Here is a 5579-nt window from a genome sequence, read left to right as displayed (position 1 = left end):
ACAACAACGAGGAAGAGAAGAGTGCCTAAACGTTCATACAATTCAAGTTTGAGTTGTTGGAATGTTTTGGTGTTTCTTTGATTTCAATGTTTAATTTCAATTCTCTTTGTTTTGTAAGTATGAGGAACTAAACCCCCCTTAGCTAGGGGGTGATTCGAAATATATGTTTATGCTTGCAATATGATTTGATTACTTTTAATTACGTTTCATAAGTTGTGAATTCAATTTGTTTAACTATTTGATTGATATCCTATTTATGTATGTTTATTAAGAATGAACGCTTAATTTTCATGCATGAATATGACGCTAGAATATAAGTGAGTTTCACATAATAGTTATGAACTTATATTCACAAGTAGTGGAGGTTGCTTATAAACAATCGCGTTAAACAAATTCTTGGCATAAGTTTCATGCAATCATAGTAACGAATGCCTCGTCAACACTTATAGTTTTCATGTTGCTTAATGATTCTTGCTTGTATCTCTATTATGCAATTCATGTAGGGAACTTGTGAGGAATGCTTTGGATTGTCGTATGCAATCATCCAATTCATTAACTTAAGGAAAACTTGACGGTTAATTTAAGCGGACCTAATTAACCCGGGGCGTTGAGAATTCATAATTTATTGAAAAGCAATTAGACATCGTTTTGTATGCAAGTATAACATATGTGGAGATGAACCCCTTAGCTAGCTTCCCATCCATTCATTTCCGTCAAATCCATATTTACAATTTGTTTTGTTTCCAAGTATCCATTTTAGTTTAAATTCGTCCAAATCCAATTCCCCCCTATTTCGTTGAAGTCTTAGTCTTAATCTTTCTTATTTTTAGTTTTGCTTTCTTCGAGCATTAAATAGTGTTTTATATTGTGTTTTTACGTTTTTAAGTCAAATCCAAGTGATTAACAATCCCTTCTAATCCCCGGTCCAGAACGATCCCTACTTATACACTTCACTACAATTGACAAAAAGAGGGTTTAATTTGTGTGCGCATAAATCACGCATCAACGACTTTATTACTGATCTATAGAGCTCAAATAAAGGGCATAATGGAGTTTGTGATTGTGGATCGACTTACGAAGAGTGCTCATTTCTTGCCCATGAAGATAAATTTGCCTATTGACTACTTTGCTAAGCTCTACATTGAGTGGATTATTCGATTGCATGGAATCCCTAAAACAATAGTTTCCGATCGAGACTCTCGATTCACTTCATGTCTTTGGGAAAAGTTACAAGTGGAATTAGGTACAGAACTTAATTTGAGCACAGCATACCATCCACAAACTGATGGACAATCAGAACGGGTCATCCAAATTTTGGAAGATATGTTGAGGGCTTGTATTTTGGATTTTGGAGGAAAATGGAGTGTACATCTTCCACTTGCTGAATTTGTCTACAATAACAGTTACCAAATTAGTATTGGTATGGCACCCTACGAGGCTCTATATGGAAGACCTTGTCGATCACTGATTTGTTGGGTTGATGCAGAAGATCGAATAGTTTTGGGTCCAGAGATCATAAAGGAAACAACTGAGAAGGTTAAGCTTATTCGTGATCGACTCAAGACTGCACAAAGTAGGCAGAAGTCTTATGCAGATAGGAGAAGAAGACTATTGGAATTTCATTATGGTGATTTTGTATTTTTGAAGGTAAGCCCTCGAAAAAGAATACATCGATTTGGAATGAAAGGAAAATTGGCACCTAGATATGTTGGTCCCTTCAAGATAATTGGAAGAGTAGGGAATGTTGCTTACAAACTGGAGCTGCCACCCCAACTTGGTCATATTCATAATGTATTTCACGTCTCCCAATTGAAGAAAAGTGCTCCAGAAATTCAGCATATTAAGCCATGGGTGGACTTGCCGTTGGAGCCAAATGGAACATGTGTTGAAGGTCCAATTTGTACTCTTGATTGAGAAATAAAGAAGCTCCAAAATCGAAGTGTACCACTTGTCAAAGTAAAATGGCAACATCACGGAGTTGAAGAAGCTACATGGGAGTTAGGCCTGGTTTGGTACTGAGGTGATTCTGTAAAAAGTTGGGAGCTATTTTTGTGTTTGGTAAACATTTAGCTTCAACTTTTTTTCATAGTTTTGGGTGAAAAAAAGCCAAAAACAAGAAGCTACAAAACCCAGCTTTGAAAAACTGGCTTTTTTTTCACATCTGTTTCACATAAAAGTTTACCAAACACTATAATACTGTTTTTTTTTTCAAAAACACTTTTACAAAAAAGTTTACCAAATACTCTACTGCTTTATTTTACAGCTGTTTATTCTCACAGCACAGCAGAAACAACTTTTTTTCAAAGCACAGCAATACCAAACTAGCCCTTAGAATCTGAAATAAAGCAGAAGTATCCCCACTTGTTTGAGTGACTCTGCAAATTTCGGAGGCAAAATTTATTTTAAAGGGGGTGGAATGTAAAACCCCCAAAATATATATTTAGTTATGTGGAGCTTGTAAAAGTTTAGATGGGTTAAAGTGGGTGTGTTAAAAAAAAAAAAGAAAAAAAACAAAACTGACATAAGGAATGGAGAACATGTGCGCGTAAGATGATCCCTTCATCTTTAGGTGTGTTGGTGCACTGTTTCCAAAATGGCAGAAAGGAAGAGAAACTGTCATGGGTTCTCTTTAGGCGTCGAAGAAAGAAAAATGTATGGGTTAATTTCTAGACATCAGAATTGCAATCCATTTTCGCCTCTATGATCACAACGTTGAGCTCTCCGAACGAAGGTAGAGTTCAAAGCTTATTTGCAGATTCAAAATTATATTTTGGTTGAGGATTTCATGTTAATAACTTTGAAAATTTGTGTTTGAAGTGCTATTTGGTTGAATTGAGAGTTTTTGAAGTCTCAAGGCTGGTTGAACAATATTATTGAAGAAGATAGAGGTAAAATTTTACTTGATTTGGAGTTATGGAATTCAAGTGTGCATTGGCTATTAGATGGCATTTGATATATGGCTCCTAAATGGATTTCATGGAGAAGGTTAATTAACTGGGATTTATGTGAATAAATATTGGTTTTGGTTATTTTGGGGATATACACGCACTGTGCAGATGGAATTCAGACGTGTTAGTTTATGTTGGTACATCCAAACTGTGTATTGATATTTCTTTTTCTGATTAGGCACTTTCTTGGCTTAAGCAAGATCAAGAGCTAAGAGCGAACAATTGTGGAAAGAGTTAGTACTTGAAGCTTGGAATATCAGGTAGGGGGACTCACACCTTGGTTAGTGGTTTTTAGTATGTATTATGTATGTAAATATGGATGCGTGCAAGCCATGCATTGGATTTTGTTGTTGGAACTGCATGTTAGGAAAAGGAGTTTGATTTTTCTAGCATGTGATTTATGTTGTTCGAAATTGTAATGACAACCTGAGAGTGAAGGGGGCTGCATGACTACCGTGGGCTTCGATCCCTTAAACCTCCGGAGGGTTTTATATAAACAGACTCGTACCATTAATTGGTAAGGGGAGGGTACTTGTGTCTATGTGGTATAGGTTGTAAGTGGACACTCTCACTACCCTACCTTGTGTTGAAATTACTTGAGAATTTTATTTTAGGTATGGTAGTTGGCCGCATGTTCAGTTGTCAAGACAAAAAGAATGCAGGGATCCCGCTATGGTTAATTATGAGCATGAAATAAATTTTAACTCATGCTAAAGCATTTTGTTGTGCAAATTATTTCCTTTATACGTAGTACAAAGGTATATCTATTTTCAAACCTAGCTAGGGTGCCTCCCGAGGGGGGTGAAATGATTGTATGTGATGTTCACCCCTACATTTTCAGGTGTTGTGCGAGAAATAGTAGAAGAGTTGGACTTAGGTGTGCGGTTGTAGCTTGTCAACCTCAAAGCTTCGAATCAAAAAATCATCTTTTGAAATGTAAATATTGATCTTTTGGTTTCAGTGAAAATTGTTTGTGTATGGCTTTTGCTTCTGTATATATTTATCCAAACCTATCACTCCTTTGGCTTTTGTAAACTGAACTTTTGGGATTTCTGTTGTAAAAAAGGTTGCTTATGAAATGGTTTGAATGTTATGGATTTTACATGAACTCTGATATTTATTTTGATATTAATTTTAGAGGCCTTGCGTATCTTAAGGACATAGGAGCATTGCCATGTTCTAAGAATGGAGCATACAACTCTCATGTGTTTTTAGGATTCGCGACGCTGTCACTAGCGGCCTTGAAGACCTGACCCAAGTTGGCCTCCCCGCGCCCCTGCGTGCCGATCCCCTTAGCCTGAGCCGAGTCGAGCCCCTGGCCCATGCCAGTCGACCTTCTTGCCACACCACCATCAGCCCTGTGGTGAAGATGCCATGTCACTCACACCCCCCTTCGGCCCCCGTCGAGCCAATTTTTCAAGTCCCAAGACTCCCAAAAATTCAAGAAGAAGAAAATTCAAATTTTTCTTACCTTGGTGCGGCACAGAGAAGAAGAACAACAGCGAGAGACGATTCTTTGCAAGGGCAAGAGAAGAAGAAAGCTAAGGTAGGGGAAGAAAAATTTCCTCTGCCTTATCTTCCTTGTTGGAATAATGATTACACTCCAAATTTATTTAATCCCTTGCTTAAGGTAAAATTAAATAGGAATTGGGGGCAATTGGTGTCATTTTCCTAGAAGAAGTCTATCTCCAAAACAAAAAAGGAGATCAAGTTCAAATTGGGAAATAACTCTACAAACCCAAGCAACTTGGGATTTCTACACTACCATCCTTTCCTGCGTGCAGCCTAGTAGGTGTAGGGGCTTTTGTAGAGCCTAAAATAATCCCAAAAATTCTAGAGGCGACAGGTGAACTTTTATTCAAGAAAAACAAGATTGGCCTCAATAAATGGGCAGGCTACTCAGATACTCCCACATGCAGCTCACACCCCTAAAGGTCCCAGTAGCTGAATATGATTGCCAACAGCTCACTGGCCCTTGGCAAAGAAAAGTCAAAGCATTAAAGATAATGATTAATTATCCAAATCCTATCTTTAATACATTCCCATTTGAAGATTGACTCCAATCATGTAAGTAATCCCAATTTAAATAAATAAGGGATAATTACACCATTATCTCAAGATATTATTTCCTATTTAATATCTTGAGAATATTTCTCCATAAACACCTTGGCCAATAGAATGCCGCCACCTCTAGGGTAAAACCCTAACATTGTGGCTGACCCTATCCCTATAAATACCCCATATTCTACCAAATTTTCAGAAATTTTGCTACCCCTAAAAAGCCCTAAACACTTTACTCTCTTAGAGAAACTGACTTAGGCATCAGAGATCCATTGGCCTAACTGCCCCTAATCTCGTGGGTGCGTGATGCTTAGGTCTTTGATCAAAGGTGTTGATTGTTTTGCAGGTGCATTTTCATCAAGACTGAAGATAGCGGAAATTTGCATTGACAGATGTGAATCTTTGTCAATTATGATTCTCTTTCACACTAGCTCTCTTTGAGCCCTTGCATGAGATCTTTTTTACCGCTCATTTGCAGTTTATCACTTTAATGAGGCAGTTTTTATGCAGTTAGGGGGAGACAAGAACATCAACATTCATGTACCAGATGTTGCTCCAGATACATTCCTT

The 5579-nt window shown here is 37.5% G+C and overlaps 1 long non-coding RNA gene across 3 annotated transcripts; it reads left to right on the top strand.

Moving 5' to 3' along the window:
• The first annotated feature begins 2219 nt into the window (after nt 1-2219).
• On the top strand, nt 2220-4800 carry LOC103932254. 3 transcript variants are annotated; one of them, XR_007253486.1, is made up of 5 exons: nt 2220-2731; nt 2818-2888; nt 3127-3208; nt 3790-3884; nt 4087-4800. It is a non-coding gene; the product is annotated as an uncharacterized LOC103932254 (long non-coding RNA). The 3 variants fall into 3 exon arrangements; XR_007253482.1 differs by having other exon boundaries at nt 4106-4798; XR_664937.3 differs by lacking the exon at nt 4087-4800 and having other exon boundaries at nt 2226-2731; nt 3790-4056.
• Nucleotides 4801-5579: the final 779 nt, after the last annotated feature.

This window comes from the organism of the source record quoted next, unplaced genomic scaffold, assembly GCF_019419815.1.
Source record: "Pyrus x bretschneideri cultivar Hongxiangsu unplaced genomic scaffold, Pyrus_bretschneideri_v1 Contig105, whole genome shotgun sequence".
Taxonomy (NCBI): Eukaryota; Viridiplantae; Streptophyta; class Magnoliopsida; order Rosales; family Rosaceae; genus Pyrus; species Pyrus x bretschneideri.
Note: the sequence above shows the minus strand (reverse complement) of the source record. Positions and strands in the feature narration are given on the sequence as shown.